The sequence below is a fragment of the Temnothorax curvispinosus genome, unplaced genomic scaffold (genome assembly GCF_003070985.1).
Source record: "Temnothorax curvispinosus isolate PA1 unplaced genomic scaffold, ASM307098v1 QBEX01015410.1, whole genome shotgun sequence".
Lineage (NCBI taxonomy): Eukaryota > Metazoa > Arthropoda > Insecta > Hymenoptera > Formicidae > Temnothorax > Temnothorax curvispinosus.
This window is the reverse complement of record NW_020225190.1, coordinates 598,596-619,043: the sequence shown is the minus strand read 5'-3', so window position 1 is coordinate 619,043 and position 20,448 is coordinate 598,596. Positions and strand designations below refer to the sequence as shown.

Sequence of the window (20,448 nt, the reverse complement as noted above, 5' to 3'; positions counted from 1 at the left end):
CTCTCTCTCTCTCTCTCTCTCTCTCTCTCTCTCTCTCTCTCTCTCTCGCTCTTTCTTCTTGGTCTCGTCCCATCCTTCTTCTTTACGCCAGCTTCTTCTCCGTCTTTTTCTCTCTTACGAACCGCAGGCGCTATCTTACCGATCTAAAATTACCCTAGAAACGATGAACGCCGTTTTCCTTCTCTTTCTCTCCTTCTCTATTTCTCTTCCTCTAGGTCTTCTCCTACCGCTTTTCTTCCTGCGGCTTTCAACGCACATGCCGTCTTCCGCCATGGACGTAGCTTGTCTCTCTGAGGTGAGCGACTTATTCCTGAGCGCGATCGCTTAAATCAGGTTTATAGATCGGTATTTAAACATACGGTAGATACTATCGAAGTGTGGTTGTTGATCAGTTCGATGACAGATTATGAGTCGACCGGCAATCGGAGAACGGTTTATAGGTACGAAGAACGAGGAAGATGGTTTTGAAGACAAAGTGGAGCAGTGAGATTGAAATCAGCTTGCGGTGTCTTCCACTATTTATTTTTAAAGTTTTCTTTGCATCAACGAAGTTAACAGTGCAGTGATGTAAAGGGAAGTTAGAGTATTAAGGCGCAAGTAACGAAGTTTATTAAATGTAGAAAATAGAATAAGCTTACAGAAGTAAAAACTAATAAATTACTTTCTTGGATATTAAGTGATACCGTAATCTTTATGGCAGAAAAGTAGATTAATAATTTTAAATTTAATTTTACTTGATTTAGCAATTATGTTCCTATTAAATTAACATTAATTCTAATCCGATTTTAAGGTAAAGCAATCAACTTTTGAGTTTATTCACATATTCCTTATGCAGAAGATTAAATTACAATGATCAAGATCGGTCCGTCAGCGAATCGCTTTTTCGTGTGCGCGGTTCGCGACGGTAGCCGCCCTTTTTTTAATGGCCTCCGCAATTTTATACGTTAAAGTATCGTAAATGTCGCGGCTGACTTATGGTTATAAAAGATGCGGAAAGGCACGCACGCTATGCAAACTCCCGCTGCGCGTTTCACGCACCATAAACTTATGAATGACCGGGGGACAATTCGCCCAATTCGCAAACGTTTATCTTCGACTATGTCGCGGATTTTATTAACGATCCAATGATCTAATCAATCTTTGGTACTGTTCCAGACTCGAATAATGAAAATATATGTACGTTCCAATTTTAAAGACGAAACGCTGCGGTGGCCTGTAGTTTGTTTATGTTTCCTTTATATGCGTTCACGTTTACTGCAACGGTCGATCGTGCAACAGCATTTGATTACGTACAAATTGCGAGATCATAGATAGACAACGTGATAAATTATTATTGTTGAAGTCTGAGAAACATGTAAAAAATTATGCATTTTCTAAATATTAATTCTGTCGCATCGCAGTTACCACTGTTAAAACTGTAGTCTTTATTTCATACAGCGATCATTTTCACTTCACCAAACGGTCCGAGAAAAATACATCAATTCTCAATCCAAAGGCATGCATGCATGCAGATGCGGGTTTTGTTTTATATGCAGTTTGCGTTATTTCCGTGATTCGCATCGCGTCGCATGGAGAGGCTCGCAGAGGCGATTCCCGCGATTGCGGTTCTGCGCTTCGGACTTCTATACCTGGCCCGGGCCGACACTGCGTTTTCCACGTTTGGCTAAATAAAATACCACGGGCTCTCCAAAAAGAGATTCAAGATCGCTCGACCGTTTGGCTAGAGTTTGCGCGGTGATCTCGATTTAGGCGCGTGACATATTTCCACGCATCCTCTGGCTACACGTATCTGAACGCACCTGTCGCACCTCCTCCCTCCGTTCTTCTGTCCTGGTCTCCCACTACGGTAGAATCTAAATATCGTATCTCCGGCCGAGGAGGATTCACTCCGACTGCGATTCGCGCGCATATCCGCGTGTTACTGCGCGGCCTACATCCGAGGCTAAATCCATGGAGACTCCGACTCAGTGACGAATGGATCATCTGCGTGGATTTCCGCGCGATCGCGCAAGAAAATAAGCGAGCTATCCCGTCTCGTTGTTGCGACTTATTCTTATATGCGACTTATTAACTATATATATAGTTAATATAATTCTATGCTAGGAGATGAAAATATCGCTTTACATAGGTTTTTTCTTTTCTTGAGAAAATTTTGAGTTAAGTTAAAAAGTGCAATTATTTTAAATTTAAGACATATTTTTTCAGTATTAAGAATTTCCTATGTATATATCATTAATTTCCTTTTTTATCTAAAAATTAATTACGGTAAGCATACTTACGTGGTACAAATTTTTCATTCTATGTTATTTATCGTGATATTATTAAAACAGTAAGTAATAAATTAAATTTATTACTAGTAGATTTAATAATTATAAAAAAGAAGATGGAGGATTATATAAAAGAGATACGATTATAATTTTGAGCAAAATTAAATATATTTATAAACGGTAAAATTAAATACATGTACGGCCGTATTTTCTAAATTGCAACCAATATCGCTTTGAGAAATAAACATACCTATCTAATTTCGTCTTATTTTCAAGCGCATTGATCTTCCTGCCATTTGAGCGCGCGCCAAACGGAATGACTCGTGGCAAAAATTCCAGGCATTTCCGCGCGATTGGCAAAGATTTTCGCGATGAAAAAAGAAAGAGGAGAAAAATCACGTTGAAAACCTAGAGACCGTGGCTCTCATCGTGACGTGCAACAAAGTTGCACGAAGTTTGATCGAGTGCGCCGGTCTTCCGCAACGCGGTGGCCGATGAAATTTCCATTATTACACGTTCAAGTACCCGCCAACGATGTACATCGTCGCGATAAGCGCGCGCGGATGATAATTACTTCACAAGCGGGGAAATCAGAGAAGTTTACTCCGCTCGGGCATGGAGTGTGCCGATGTTACTACCGTCGGGAGTACTCGCGGGTTGTAACTTATGCGTATTTCCATAGGGCCGCGAACTTCAGCGGTACCCCGAAGTTCCGCTAACCTTGCCTTATAGAATCAAGAAAGCAACCTTAGCGCAGCTTAATCAACTCGCGTACGCAACCGGCTTTAGCCGAGAAGAATACAAACTTGAATTTTTTATAATAACTTTCATTAAATAATGAAATATTTCTCTTTAATTTTTTATATAGCACTATGGATACGGGTAAATTAAAAATTCCACAAATAAATAATCTATAAAATTATATTTCTAACTTTCATGAAAAATCACAAATAAATAAAATTGATTATACATTAGAGAAAATTGATAATTTAAAATAAAAATAAAATATTTAATATTGATACATTTCTGAATGTGTATTTATAATAATTGTTGCAAACCGTTAAGTATTAATGGTATAACGATTATTTTGTTATTTTTTCTATTCTATCAATTTCATGCAAAATACTCAACAGTGTTAAGACTTAAAAATCTACCTACTTCGCATCTATTTATTTTACGTTTTTAACTGGACATTTTGTGCTCGTAAATGTGCGATTCTAATCGAGATTGTCAGGAAATGGTCAAGGGTCTCGTCATTTAGTCTGCGTTAACCCGAGATACGTCTGTACTTTATAGTGAGTTAATTTCGTCGTGCGTCGAAACACGATTTTGATGAGCCCTTTCGAGGAGCATTTAATTTCCTCGTGACTCTCCCTGACCGAATAGAGAAACGTTGCTTTACGAGCCGACGATTTATCGCGTGCATGTATACGAGACGACATGTGAGACCTATCGGGTGTTCCTGCGGCAAAGGAGGAAGGAAAGTCCGCGATAGCCCAGCCGGTTATTCGTCGGACATTGGATGTCGTTAAAGTCGTTGCCGTCAATGTGGTCTCCGCGTAAAAGCGGCTTTTCCCCCTTTGCTTTTACGACCATCGTCCCGTTCACTGGGGGGTACCGTGAACGAACAAATTGGTTACACGAAGCGGTGGATTATTTTCGCAATGGCTACTTACGTTTAATTTTATTTTTACGAAGTTTCGTTACTTAAGAGCGTATGACGCGCTCGATATGGCAGTGCAACGATCGCATTTGCCATTTCAAGCGCGAGACACATCGTCTCAGATTAATCGTAAACTGTATTATCGTCATCTTATAAAACTTTACGAATTATTTTTAGATACTTCGAGCATCATACTTACAAAATTAAATCTATTTGTGTAATTATAATAATTTTTGCTTTCTTCTTTATTGTATGTACATCATTCGCCGGCACATTCTATTTTTTCTATTATATATCTCTATATTCTATTATCTATTTTCACATTATATCTCTATTCACGTTATATCTCGGAGAAACAATATTTTCCACAAACACAACAATGAGTCATGCCCGTACGCTCGTGCATATTCATACAAGCATATTTTTGCATCGTTAATTAAATTTCAACGCGTGCGCATACGAAACAAAGGGCCCTCATTGAGCGTTCTTGCCGACGATTGCTCCTGTTTGCGCGATCGTGGAGGTCCGCCAACAATAACGCATAATTTTTACGAGGGCGGAGAAAACGATTAGCGGGAAGAGAGGACGGTCGGGGATGCGAAAAATTTCATATTCGACGTCAGCGTGGAAAATGCATATGCATACGTGCGGCATATATTTCTGCCTGCATCGCGTATATTTGTGCGCGTGCCACGCGCGCGCCTAAATAGGAGACCCCATCCCGGCAGTCCTTCCCGTCCTCGTCCCGGCCGTACATTGTGCCCCACCCCTCGCTCCATCCCCTTGTGCCGTTTCCTCTCCTCGCACCTCGCGGAGCCGAGCTTTTAATTAACCCGTTTGTTTGTCCGCAGGTTGGTATTCTTGAATTGTGCGGCTCTACGTGCGCCGGAAGTATCCCGAGACCACCAACGCGTATTCCGCGACGTGTAAGTATGGTACTTTTGTGTGTGTCGGTGTTTGGGGTCGACAAAATTGCATTTTCCTTCATCGCACTCGATTCTTCTGCCGCCGTTTTGTCAGTTCCGCCATTTGCGCTACACCCAAAGTATATTGTTACTATATTTTTTTGTAGCGCATTTGGCAAATTTTTATTCACAAATTACATGAGAAGCTTAATTCTGGCTCTTGATAGGTCAAAAAATATTATTATATCCTTCGTATCTGTAATGTAATAATTATATTAATGAGTGAAGTATATCAATATTCACTTTGGTATTTGCATTACATGTATATAAAAGTAAAGTTTAGACTTTTTTGATACACAAAAAAAATAATAAGCTTCTCATATAATTATCGTATTATTAACACGCTTCGATATATTGACGCTTGTTCTTTGCGTCTTTTACGATTATTATATTGCTATAACTCTAAGAATCTTACATGAGATTTAAAACATATCTAGATGAAGATATATGCGTTTTATAAATAATTTGTACAGTACAAAGCTAGTATTGTTGATGAATATAGATCCCGTAAAGTTTCGTGGTTTATCTACTTTTGAGTTTTACGATATCAGTCGTTCTCTCGTGTACATATGGCTTTACCACGCTTCGAACCTTTCTTAACTCCGTAAATGCCCCGGGGATTTCGAGAGGATCAAAGAAGCCGTAAATCGACGACCAAGTAGCTCGAATCCTCTCTATCTAGAACCTTTGCGAACCTCGACAGTAGTGATGTCCTATCGACATATCTTCCGACACTGTTTCTCGATCGACGTTTCGCGAACGTCGCCCTGTCTCTCTCGCAAAATTTAAAATGACATTTCTCTGAATTCATGACGTAATTCCAATCCATAGGCATGAATTCTATAGAAGAAATGTTCGGATAAACTTAATTATATTCTCGTCGAAATGATATCCAGCCTTTAAATTGAATATGTCGATATATTCTACAATATAAATTTTTTTTAAATATTTTTTCCTATTCAGAGCTATATGCATGTGAATATTAAAATGGTGAATTCTAATAAGCTTATGTATAACTTTTATATGAACAGTTAATAAATTTGTCGTAGGGTATCGTACTCCAGAATAATGGGCATAACTTTTCTCGCTCGGGGGGCGCGACGCGGAGTTAATTATAAATTTCATATATCGCGTACAAACTCAACAATTTTAAAGTCAAACTCGAAATTATCCTGGAACGAGCGGGTAATGTATGACACGGCAAACAGAAAAGTGGGAGGGAGAGGGAGGAGGAGAGAAAGCGCAACCAGGTTACAACCAGGCCACGTATAGAAACGAACTATGCGTGCGGATCTAATTTACGCAGACGCAAGTACGCAAGCAACGCTTTCAAAGTAAATTGCATTTCCCTTTGTCGGGCCCGTATCGCCTGCTCCTCGCTGCGGCGCGTCACTATGCACAATACGCGAAAATCAGCACACCATACACGCACACGTACACACGCAGAACTACAAAAAACGAAGGAAAGAGAGAGCGAAAGGGAGAAAAAATGGGCGGGTAGGAGGGAGGGAAAGCGACGGGGCTCGTTAAGAGCCCATGAAAACTGTATGGAAAATAAATTGCATGGTCAGCGAGAGTATAGTTGTGAGAGAATTACTCGCGCTATGGCTTTTGCGCAATATGCGTCCGTCGTGCACATATAGAAACACAGTGTTCGCCTATACGTCGGGCAGATTCATCGAGTTAATTAAACTTTGAGGTAATACGCGCCATTCCCGGTAATTTTTTTTTGTTTTAGTTGATACCCTCTCTCCATAACCTCGGGCAATAGGATATAACGTCGCGCACGGGAGATATTAAACCGCAATTTAATTGCCAGCTAATTCTTATTCGGCGGAAACAATATACTGTCTGCTGTAGGCACGATAAAAAATAAAACGTTTTAACATTTTTAACGGAAGAGAGGTCGTGAATATTTATTTCGCAATTATTTGACTATTAATATTGTAATAATATAGATAATCCACATTTATATGCACGCGCGAGATTTTATTTAATATTAAAAAGAACACATGATTTTTTAAATCTTCTTGTGTTTAGTTAGTATATACATTTTTATTTCTAGCTTTCATAAATCTTGGATGATTTGTGACTTGTACTCATAATTATATTTAAAATTTATTTATAAAAGTTTGTATGACAAAAAGAATTTTTTATTTGCGAGGAAATGATTTCAACATTCTAACGATCACATGTGCTATTAGCTCGTCGTAACAATACCTACCTCGCAAGCGCAAATAACGATAGTCGTAAATTTGTATCAGATCGCAGTGATCGCGCCGAAGCGGAGTTTCCCTTTTTCCATTGAAATGATTGATCGAAATTCATATCTCGTCTTTTAGCTTTGTCGATTCGCTCGCCACGTTCGCCGGATGTATCCGCATTTATTTATGAAGGCACAGGCATTTTTACGTAGGTGCTCTTTTTTTATCGTTCTGAGTCGATATGCGCAGAGTCGCGGACTCTCGCTGGTTGATCGTATTTCAAAGCTCGTTAAATCGCGTTAACGGTTGGCACACTGGATGCACGCCAGCAGGATGCGTTTATACCGTATAAGATTCTAAACGACCCTATACATTTCACTTTGGCCATTTATCGTCTGTAAAATAGGCTAGTTCGGCGCCAGACAGCGCGAAACGTCAGGTTTCATTGCGGAAGCTTGTTTCGCGTTTTAGTTTCATATCACATCAAACTAAACGTGAGATAAAATGAAGGCAAAATAGTGATAGATATACCTACTTTTAAGTACATGCTCGTAAAATTATATATTCCTCTTTATTATAGCATTCCTGTATGGTTGTACAAAAAGGAAAAATCTAAAATCTTATAACAAAGTAATTGGATTAACATTTTTTGTCTTAATCTCGGTCTTAACAAGTAATTATTTAATCTGAAATATGAAATAACGATTACTTTATTTAAAGCGACAACAATTTATACTTAGTTTTTCACACACCCTGGCTTTTTCAAACTTTTAAAGTAACGTTAAGAGAATAATCTGATATTAATATTTAACACACATTGTATCTTGGAATTTCTATTTGACAAAATGACTTTATAATAATTTCTCATATTATAAACATTTATCCTTGCGATTTTATAAACTGATACTGCTAGTTATACAATGATATGTTGTAAAACATCGCGTTTATACTATTGCTGTGGAAAGTAATGATTGATTTTCCGAGGAAATTGTGAAACTTACCCAGCAGCCGTTGACACGATTGTGGCGTCATGAAGGAAGCATCTTCATTAATAAAACTTGTTTTCGTTGAGGTCGCGCTGATCCATCCATCATTCATTAAATTACACGCCGTCGCAGTTTGTCTCGCGCAAAATCATAATGTCGCATAATTAAAGTGAAATTATGTGATCGAAAGAATGAGGAAAGTTTTCGATATTTACTTATACGCATGGAAATGCTATTTCCGCCAATTTATTAGGCGAAGAAGATGGATTATTGGATAAATTATGTTATCTCGCACTCTCTCTTTCTTTCTCTGTCCACGAAGTTTCACTTGCATACATATATTTGTTTGTATGGTGATCAATCAAAATTCATTAATTAATTTCATTATTTGTCACTAGACTTACATAAACTACAGGAGAAGGAATTTGATATGATTACTTTTCCCGCAGATTGTTTTCCCAAATTAATCAATTATTATATCAATATTAATCAATATTACGTGCATGCATGCGCATACGTTCGTGCGTTGCCTATATATTCGTAATTTTACATTACTTTCGACGCATGCTCGCTAATCTGATAGGAGCTTGCACCACATTCGGATCTTTATAAGCCGAACGGTCGCGCCTAACTCCGAGAATGGCGAAACGGACGATTACATCGCGTGACTCGATGCGCCAGGTCAGATTACACGTGGCAAAGAGAGCTCAGCTCCGGCTTTTGCTATACCTTCGCTGATCCTAAATCCTGTTGGCCCTTGTCAACCGGAGTTCAAGAACTCTGAAAGCGACGTGGGCGGCCTCGAGGCCGCCGTATCTCCACCCACCTTTCTATCCCTCCTTTACGGGCGCGAGATATATATTTCGAGGATATAGCCGCGTATGGAGGCAGCTGAGTTTGGCCGTAAATCGACCATGCAAAATTATTGTCCTCACACCTCCTTCCCTGCTCTGAAATTCGGATGCGCCGATGAAGAATCGCGTTTGCCACATCGGCGCGCCACCCCATTCGTTCGTTTACACCTGGGGATCTGCAGCTCCCGTTAAATGTTTTCACATGTCGATTCAATCATCATTATATATATATTTCCATTGGTTTCGCTGAGTTCACGTTACTTTAATTCTATTTGTTGATATTTAGGATTAATGCCGATAAAATAAGATAAATAGAAAATTAATTGTTTACTGCATACATGATTAATTGATTAAGATTTATAGGATGCCAATGATATCACAATTAGAAACATTTATCCTCACACATAATCAAAAATATTTGATTAAATATTTCTTAATTTAATTTTTGCTATTAATTTACGATATTTATATATGTAAATGGTCATTCTTGTTGTGTATTTACGGATTTTAAAACACATAAATTTTTTATACATTCTTTCATTATTCAATCACCGTGAATGATCGTCGGGTGTGATAGCCGATAAAAACTTTGTCCGTCTACAATATAACGACGTATTATTTAATATCTTCTTAAAAGGAGTGGATGGTGCACGAGAGTGCGCCAAATTACCTTTTTATCGTCCTCGGTTTCTGCCCGAGCGCGCGGCTTTATATAGCAGTTAGTGCTATTAAGGAAATGCGCTTAGAGCGTTTCGAACATCTGCGTCTTCATCATTAATCCTCTCTCCTACGTCGACTCGTCTCATTGCCTCCCGAAACAGATAGACCGAGTTCCCCCGTTGCCTCCCTTTTATCTTGTCTTTCGCTCTGCAGTTACGGCAATTTTGCTTCGTCGCGTTTCATAAACATCCACCCCCTTCTCTTGCCCGCGGCTCGTTTGTGCTACAAATTGCTCTAAGAAGATTTCGTTGGGCGACGCTTTTGATAGACGCTCAGATCGTGATTTACGTTCCTTGCTCTATACTCACTTTGGAATTCGCGAGGCTGCTCTGCGCGCGGCTTAATCCTAAATTTTACAAAAGTATAGTAAGCGCAGAAATTACACTTATAATAAAGAATATAAAGGAAATATACCTAATTACTAATTACTTAAATGAGACAGAGAATAATTGGAACTTTTACTTCTTCTAATGCGATTTTCCTATGGTACATTATTCATACACTGAGAGAAATAATTAATTAAAAAAAAAAAATTTTGTTGATTTAATAAAACCGGAAGATTGTATGTTGCCAAGCAAAATTGTTTTGTTGATTCAACAAAATTTTTCCCTCAGTGTAAAATAGAAGATAATTAACAAAGCTATAACTAAAAGTAATATTTCATTATATTAAAAAATTATACTTATTTGTGCTATACCTATTTATCTTATTTATTATTTATCTTCCAGATTATATGTTAATTTTCGCATTTATTTCTATAGATTTAAATTGTGCGCTCTTGATTTGCGATTATATATGGTATAACAATTCAGTCATCATTACGACTATAAATAGGTATACAAATAACCCAACAGCCATACTGCGACACATCGAATTCTTTCGTAGTAACGACATTTGCCCAGAGAAGCCTACCCTCTTTTCTTTAATCAACCGACCCGACTGGTAGGGCAATTACTCCTCTGTCGTCGCACACGCGCGTGTAATCGTCACACGAGCACATTGGCTAACTGGTTTCTCGGTCTCAGAGCGCAACCGAGGGAGATCGCGAGAATTAACTCGGCGGGCAAGCGAAGGGAGTGGATGTTCAATGGCGCGATCTTCGCTGCGTAACGAGCGGAGTGGCAGATGGCTTGGAAAATGTAGGATTACGGAACTAGCGAAACTATCGAATTACCAGAGCCGGCGCGCCACGGGGCCGGGAACGAAGAAACGAATTGGTAGGTGCCGTTCACCATCCTCTTCTACCGAAAACGCCGCCGAGCAATCGCGGCAATCTCGAATTTTGCCCGTACTGCGAGCGGAAAACGTGATAAAGATAACGTCTGTTATCGCCGGCGGGATCGTTGTTGTTACGAACGAGAGTTGTGTACTCTCCGTGAAAATCTGAGTCGGTGGTGAATCCGGCTGTTAGCTTTCATGATCGTCGCTGCAGAACGCTCGCCGGTGAACACGTGCAAACCTAAATCGTTATGAGTTCGTAGCTCGCGGGTCTCGTCGAACTTTATCGCGTTATAGGAAAAACGGAAGTCGATACCTTATGTTTTGAAGCTTCGAAAGGTAAAAATAGGATAAAAGGTAATCAAAGTCAACATTTTATATTTTGTAAATTTTGTGCAATTGATTGGCATTTATTGATCAACTCTCAGTTCATCGCATTACAGAAAGCACGATATGCTCCTCTTAGAGTTAATATTGCATTCGTAGTGGATATGCGATATGAACGAGAGATACGCGCGATCACTATTAATCACATCGAATACAGCGGAGTATCCTGCGCTAGCTGATTTCGAAGCCACCGACGAAATCCCGCGGGCATCACGAATCGGCAATCAAGCGACAAATTATCTCCAATCCCACGCGTTCGTATCGTACCTCATTTCCGATGGCTATCCTGCGTCGTATGCGCGACGGGAATGACGATATCAAGTTAATTTGTCGTTCAACTTGCACGCCGTATATCTCCACGGCGTAAAGAACGTTACGCGTTACTTCAATCGAAAAGGAATATTCTCAGTAATTCGCTGAGTAATTATTTCAGGAAGTGCTCGGCTATTGAAAGCCGTGGACGAATTATGTCGGTCGGCGTAACGAGCCAATCATTTATCGTCGCATTTATCCTGTCAAAGGTACAAGCTGCATGCACTCAGAGGTGGAACTTTCGACGTTAACCTGTTGCTTCAACGGCGGATTTATCACTCGATGAATATTTCGTTGTGATCACGGCGCGTCTCACGACTTAATAATTATGAGAATAATATGGGTACTTCTTTTATCGATCACTTGAGAGAACCACGCTTATTGCATAGCAATATATATGTCAATATCGTATTAATATATCTCAAACTCTATTGGCAATTACTAAAAGATTTACGTAATTTAAATTACTCTTGCTTCTTCGCAAAAACCCGATCGTTATTTCAATAAAAAATTAAGCGTATCCCGGTACGAATAAATAACGATTTCATGAACGGTAGCTCGAGCTACCGCGCTCTTTCGTTTTCTTATCAATCCCGAAGCTACCGTAATCTCGTGAGCTCGCCTCTGAAGAGGCGCTTAAGCCGAGAGAAGCACACAGCCATCTAGGCAATCTCGACGGTATCCTCCGGTCTAGTCGCGGCGGCATGGAGGACAACATCACGGCTATGAGGGGAAGTGCTGGCGGGATATAGCTTTATTAAAGTTAAACAATTCCAAGGCGGCGAAGCGTAATCCTGACGCGCGGCGTATTGGCACGAAGTGCTTGCACGTGGTATCGTCTGCCACCCTCGAGGATAGACGCCGCCCCTCGCCTCGGTTGCACTTCCACCCTCACCTCCGTTCACCCGATCCTTCCTTTCACTGCACTCTTGCTTCCCTCGTTGGCTCTGCGAACGGAAAAGCGAAAGAAACCTTGGCACGAAGTATCTCCGGCGCAAGGAGAGAGAGAGAGATACGATGTTATTGTTACCGCGATGCAATAAAGCTCGCTGCAAACGGAAATTATGATCTAAGCGGTCAAGTTTCTCATATCGGAAATTCCTTTTCGCTGCTATTCGCTGCTTTCGCTATTTTACACTGTAGATTATGAATGTATGTATCTCGTGGTACTAATTTATTTAGAATTTTATCGTTATTTTAGATTTTTCGTTATTTCATACGCATCTTTTTCTCTGTTGTATAAATATTCTATCTTGTCATAATTATCTTAATTAGTTAATCTTATAGTTTAAATAATCTTGTCGCAATCTTGCATTCAATCTGATATTTTTTTTACTATAGATATATTCTATTTATTGCGACGGATTTACAAGAAAAACAGGTCTGCGGTTATGAATTTACAATAATTAGTCATAGAACGTGAACCACGGGTATGAATAACTACGTCCATAAATTTTCGCGGACGTATCTTACACGCGTGCGTGTACCTTTTCGTTACTCATGTGTGAGGTGATCTCTCAAACTGAGAAGATTTGTTGCACAACGTCGACGTATCTACACTTCTCGAGGTATAGATTATTGACAGTTGAATAAAAATTGTTCTCCGCGTGTTAAACTTGCAATATCTGAAAAAGAAAGAAACGATAAATTTTTTATTATTATTATTTCTTTTTTTCAGTCTTTAAACTATTAATTAAAAAAAAAATTAATTAAAATCGATGCATTACAACTTGAGATACAAGCAAAAGAAAACGCCGAGTTAGAAATACCCGAATAGGTGTAGACAGGGACTTTTTTGCGTGTACTTAGGATTAATATAAGATATTATAGTCTTTAGGATTTAATTCGCAATTTAATCATGAAAGTTTCTTATAAATAAGAGTGAATATTTGACCAAACTGACGTTTAATATCGTAGTGTTACATTAATTCATTCGACGTTTCGACACTATAGTTGTTTTAGTAATCTCTTAATAAGGACACAAAACTAGTGTCGAAACGTCGAATGAATTAATGTAACACTACGATATTAAACGTCAGTTTGGTCAAATAATCACTCTTGTTAATTTTCACTGACGAAGAAAAGAATTTTATATTTTCTTATAAATAACAGATAAAATGCGCATGCAATTAACAATTAAGCGTCGTTTCTTTTATTCAAATCTCGCTAAAAAAAAACCGATGTCAAATTTTTCAAGAAAAACCCGTTGTTAAATATTTTCAACCGATGATGGATCACTGCGTATAACTGCCAGGGAAAGGGTTGCAATTCCTCACTGCCCGAAGTAATATCTGTTTTTATGGATTCGCGTAGTTCCTCTCGCGTGCGCGCCGCTCGTTTCTGGGCGAAGCAGCGAAAGAAATCTCGTGGCGACCATTTCGGGGCTTATCTACCGAGTTACGTTAACGTCATGCCACTTTGTCTCCTTCGTTGTCGGGCGTTTTTGTCGGGGGTTGATCCTCCCCCGTGTCGCTCTCTCTCATCCAAGAGCGCAATCCCCGACCTCTCGATCGTTATCTAAACGATCATTTTCTCGTACGGCCGCGCGAGGATAACCCAGGATCGTTCTTCCAAGGATCTACGTATAACGATCGTCTGGATCCTGCGCGCCCGGTTGATCTTTGCTTCGTGCCAACGATAGAGAATTAACTTGTGCCATTGTTACGCTTCTGCGCGCACCGACGACGTTATGACCTCGCGATTCTCACGACGCTCGCGCTTTAAGAAGCGTCGATTGCCATTCTCAACGTTAGACGAAAACGTTAGTCACATTCAGAGAGCGCAATTTAAAATGTACTTTCCGAGCTTTTGTCCAACAAAATGTCCATCAACGTTTATCGCAGAATTGCCGTGAAGTTTTCACCCGCCATTCCTAGATTCTCCGAGAAAATAGACGATTTTAAGTAATCTCTAATCATACGAGATAGAGGAATTTTTTGCAATAATTTAATTACTTCGTTCATTTAAAGGAATCTTGTTGTATTTAAATTTAAACAGAGAATTCTGTATTAAATAGAATTTTTATTTAAAATTTTTCTTTAATTGCCTAACTTTAGTTAGAGTTCTTTATTTTCTCTCCTTTTAGTATATCTGACTTTAATTAGAATTCTTTATTTTCTTTTTGGTATACCTAATTATTCTACTTCTTTCCCCATTTGTGCATTTATTCTCCGATAGTAAAAATTTTCATTTGCGAGTATGAGATAACATTTTAGCTTTATTACACTTAATGCTTTTGAAAGTTTATAAGAAAGTGCTTCCACGAGAGCAGATCTCGCTCAATTGATATCTTAACAGATTGATTAATTGAAACCTTTCACATCGTTGCCTTTTATCTGAAGTTGAATTAGTTCGTCTTGTTTTCCGTTTAAAAAAAGGTATATAAAGAATTTCGCGAAAACTTGGAGCAAACTTGGAAGTTTTTTACGCAAGAATGTGCGCAGTTTCAACCGAGGAATTCTGTTAAAATTATTTTTCTTTTCATACATCTGGTTCATGGTAGCGTACAGATGCAATTAAACTCGGAATGTTATATAACAGAAATCAACTTCGCTATCCGAGGGCTTATTTATTTGTCAAAGTTTTTCTCAGTTACGTTATTTTCCATACATTCATGCACATAAATTGCCCTTTATTTTATTTAATGCGGGAGTTGCAGCAAAATTTCACTTATAATAGGTCGAATGTGCAACATTCAGTTTATACTGTTCAAAAATGAATGACAAATTGGATCATTATATAGACGACTCATGTCATTATGTGACTTGATCGTCCAATCTTAAATACAACGAATTCGATTACTGTAAATGATATTTTTGTCGTGCAAATTTATCGTCCAATCTTTGCTACGATAAGATCGATCATTATAAATAACATCTCGCTACGCGAATTTATCGTCCGATCTTAAGTATGCGAGTTTCACCTTGACGTTTACTAAATTTACAAAAACATCGGGGTTTTGTCGCTCGTTAGCCATCGATTCGCCAACTTCACCAGATCCTCGACGGTCTCGACGGGAAGATATCGCGCTACCGTAATACGACTCGACTTGTTAACTAAAACACTCCAATTAGTTGGCGGAGGATCACGCACTCGTGGTGGACCTCCCCGTGCTATCGATGGCTTGCATCTTGAGATCTCGTGATTAAGCGTCCATGTTGTCGTATAGTGTAAGCATTATCTATTTTTTTTTATCCTATTTCTTCTCACGATTTACATATTCTTAGGAACTCGATCTAAGGAGGAAGGTTTGACAATTTATTTTATCTTTTTTTTTACATGTTTTACAAAAACTTCTTATTTATTAGTCCGATTTTCATAAATTATACTTTATCTTATTACTGCAAGTAGAATATTATCAATTGTGCAGTTTACAACACATAATAAATTGTAAAACTGACAAAACTAATATATACTATGTATATGTACTATATATATACAAAATTTTACTCATCACTTTTGATCTCGCTGGTACCATGAAGATATTTAAGAATTCTGGCATCTTACTCGTAAACACTGACACGAGATCATCTTATAAAATGCATAGCGAAGTGCAGTTTCGTGAACAGATGGAAATTCTTTGCCATTGAATTGTCCAGAATTTCGAATGCGGGACGCAAAACGGCTGCAATAAATGTCCCGAATTTTACAAGTTGGCGCGACCGCCACACCCGCAAGGAATCTATCGTGTAACGTGAGCCGACCTTTCCGTGCCTTCGTGCGCACAGCTCGTAATTCAATTCCGTGTCGCCGAATCAAAACGATTAATCTTCCGGAGCTGCGCAACGAGCTCGACACGCTCCGTCTGTAAAAGTGTAAAAAGAGATCTCAAATTCTTTGGATTCCGCGACTCGCACGAATCTTCCGCTCGCTCTCTCTCAGATACGAAAATAACCGTGTTAATATCCCTCTTGGACGCATACTTGATTACTATCTCACTTTATTTTATATATAAAACTTAGTATTTATACTATATTTGTAGAATTTTTGTAGAATGTGAATGAATTAGTTAGCGATTGAAATTTGATAAAATATTTATCCTTGAGCATTATTTGAGTAATTATAATTATGTTTTATTTGAATACATACATATATACATGTATATATTATATAATACATTGAAAAGATTTTATTTTACATATTTATACAATATACACACTCCATACGTACAAAAATAACATGAGTCGATAATAATTCTCTAGCGTATTCAATAATAATTATTTTTTAATTATGTTATGATGCAGTTTTTGTTTCATTAACGGTTATTGCGGTCCATAATTCTGCGATTGAAACTAATTTTATCGTTGGAGGATATTACCTCACTGCCTCATCATCCTCGCAATTACTCCCATTGATCGCATCAAAAATAAACGCCGTGTTATAAACATAACGGATTGCTGCAACCGATGCAAAAGCCAATATCGCGCGAGCGAGATCGGCAGCCGAATTTACACCGCAATATCGGAAGCGACACACACACACATCTTGCGTCTCGCAGCTGCTCCCACGCGTTATCTATACGACCTCGAACACTATTTTGTATCGGACAATCGCGCGTCTCTACGCCACTGTAATGGGATTCCGCAGAACTATCTAATTTCCTTTCCTCCTTCCTATTTCTCCCAGAGCGAAATTCCGGGACGGTGTCTTTAAGTAACGACCGCCGTGTGTCGATATCCCGAGCAAAGAGCGCAAAGTGAATTTCCATTCGGCCGAGTACGAAGTCCATTCCGTTCGCAGCCCCAATTCCTTTTTTTTTCCGCCGGCTTTTTCCCTCGTTTCTACCTCGCTCCGTTGCATTTAACGAAATCGAGCCCGAGCGCGCATCGCTCGTCGCCGCGATAAAATTCGCTTGAAAATTGTTTCGCGTCGAGCCGGCCGAACTTGAACTCTCTTCCCATTCCCAATGCATTCTAGAATCAATATAATCTCGTAGAATGCGTCTGTAATTTTCTGATTCTGTAGACAATTTTAGACTTGTTCAAGTTTTTATCTCACCCTACGTGATAAAACGTTTAATGAAAATTGCGCACTACAGCGTAAAACGTAGGAATCAATGATAATAACGACAATTAATAATTAATCCCTTTATATCATTAATGTATTACATTATATTTAAAAATTGTATTCTTTGATGAAAATTCAGCCAATTGAGATATTCATTGAATACGTTAATTAACAACATAAGTCAATATTTCTCCCGAATCCTAAAACCTATAAAATTGTAATATGTGAGAATAATTACCTCCATTTATTTTAATATATTTAATGACTAACTATGACGTTCGATTAGAACGAACACCAAAATATGCCCTCACCAACTCTAATCTAGGACTAACAATAAGTCATTAAGTTAAGTTGGTTATCGTACACGAATAGCTCGCATAACGCGTAAAGGTGTATCGTAAAGTACAGTGTATACTCCTCGTAGAATTTTGACACGCTGTTTTCTCAGTCAACATTTTAGTAAAAATTTAAATCTTCTAAACACGTTATCAGTTTACTTAATCCGTTTTAAACTACGCTGCGCTTACTTCCATAATTTCTAGTTTTTTTTAAATACATTTCTAGAACATTTATTTTACGGTCTTTTAAATAAGTACATTGATCGAAAGATTATTATATATTGTGTTCAATTGTCACATAAGAGATACATTTGCAAAATACATTATCGTTTTAACTACTTAGAAAAAAATATGTAGATGTCTATAAATATATAGATACCTGTACAGATCTTTGTGAATTATCCTATGGGAAAGAAATTGATTGGCCACCAGAGTTGTAGGAAAACATCGTAGGAAGTAACGAGGATTGACGTTTGAGCTCGCGCGATCCGATCGCTGCACAATGCGAATTTTTTCCTCCGTGCAGCACATCCGTACCGAAGTTATGTCCGCGGGCGTAATCGTTGAACCCCGTACGGGTCAATCGCGCGCGGCCTGTATGTGCTCGGTGCTCCTCCCATAAATTATAGTTCGCGCACGAAACAGGGCGGAACGAACGCTGGTGCATGATGCCATGTTCGGAGTTACCTAAGGCCCACACGGCGCATACAGTCAATTTGAGTATGAATTATACCCGGTGGCCAGTACCATTTCGTTTCTACCGCGCGCCGCGGCGCGTTGATATCGTTCCGTTCTAATAAAGCGCCTTTCCAGCGCTGATTGCGAGACGGACACCCTCTCGGCGAGACGCTTGCGCATTGATAGGAAAGCCTGTATCTATCGATTTATTATTTCTCCGCTACCGGATTGTTTATTAAGACGTGTCAGCCAGTAAATGTGCCTCGGTCCGACGGCGTTGTAAAATGCGTCTTTGCAGGACGGCGATACTTGTCATGCCGTATCCATGGGAGATAATAATGGCGACGATAAATAACAACTAGTACTAGCATGTCAGATTGTTGCTTCATTTTATTGCTATACATATCTCTTAGTTTCTTGCTTCTTATAATGAACGAAATGTAAAATAACGGAATTATGAATTTAATTTTAATATTTTTTTTGCTATTTCTTTATCTATAGTATATTTTTTATCTTGATGAGATTTAATACTTTATACAGTAATACTTTAATAGAATGTGCCGAGATCAATTGTGACAAGTTTGACTAGGGAATAAAAATCGTTTCTAAATTTAATCTATAAATTCTATTTTTAATTCTATTTATATTTTCACTATATCTTATTTCTAAAAATATCTTTAAAGAGCGACCGACTATAACGGCGAAGTAACGCGTTTGGAAAAAGACATCAAGTGGCATTTTTATCCGCCGACACGACATCAGATAGTCAGTTGACACGCTTCGTAAATTCCATTCGTTTTTGGACGTTGCTGTCGATGATACCGGACGTCGAGAGGCCGCCGTATCTCGCGCGGAACATTTAAAAGTTATCTCGCATACGTATGCATCGGCGTGATATGAATACCGAGGTGCGTTACCTCGAAAAAGCGCGGAGCACACCTTTAACGGCCGGCCGATATTTGCATACGTCTCATTAGCGATCGTTAATTGCGAGCCGGTGAGCGTCTCTGCTTTAAGTACTTACCGGGGACCCTTCCTCTTTTTTCTTCCCGCGTTAATGAAGATATCCTCACGTTCGCATTCGCGTTTGCAGGCGAGCGAACGAGCGAGCGACGAACAATTAAGACGGCGGTAATAACATACGAGTCATCGGAAAAATGAGACGGGTAATACAATAACCATCGGCGCGTTAATAGACCCGCGAACTTGTCCGCGCTAGTGCATAGACGATCCGTTAATAATCGTTTTATTGAGGGTCATTACGGAACTCGTTTGTTACGCTAATTGCGCAGTCGTACGCGGGCAATCACGCGTGTTTTCCGGATACTCGTCTATTTATATGCTAGGTGCATTGATTGCAAAGCCGAAGTTGCCATCGTTAAAGATTATAAAGATTATTAGAATACGGTTGTGAATCTTCATTAAGAAACATTGTTTTTTTTTTCGGAAATAGTAAAGTAAAAAACCTGAGAAAACAATCTAATTCGTTTATTGAAATTAATGACAACATTTTTAAAAAGAGTACCTACATGTTTCGAGGAGATGGCAAATGAAATAATGTTTCAACAATTTTCTCTTGTTAAATCATTAAGTTGATTTGTATATAATAATGTAATTTATATTAATAACATATATATATAATTAATAACTTCTTTGAAACAATGATATGTAGATCTAGCAGCTTCTTGTTGTATTTTGACTACGCCGAGTACGCTTGAGTAAGTCCACGTGAAGATGGGCGGTCGAGCGCATAATTCCGAGGGTTTGATGTTTACTATTATGGTTTTAATGCCCATAATTATCGGCTCCGAGTCTCGATTATGACTGCGCTACTTCATGCCGGTGAGAAT

The 20,448-nt window shown here is 38.8% G+C and overlaps 1 protein-coding gene across 1 annotated transcript in view; it reads left to right on the top strand.

Moving 5' to 3' along the window:
- The window catches only part of LOC112465627 (tyrosine-protein kinase transmembrane receptor Ror), a 238,617-nt gene that overhangs the window by 77,005 nt on the left and 141,164 nt on the right, over nt 1-20,448 (top strand). The gene's annotated exons all lie outside the window — the stretch shown is intronic.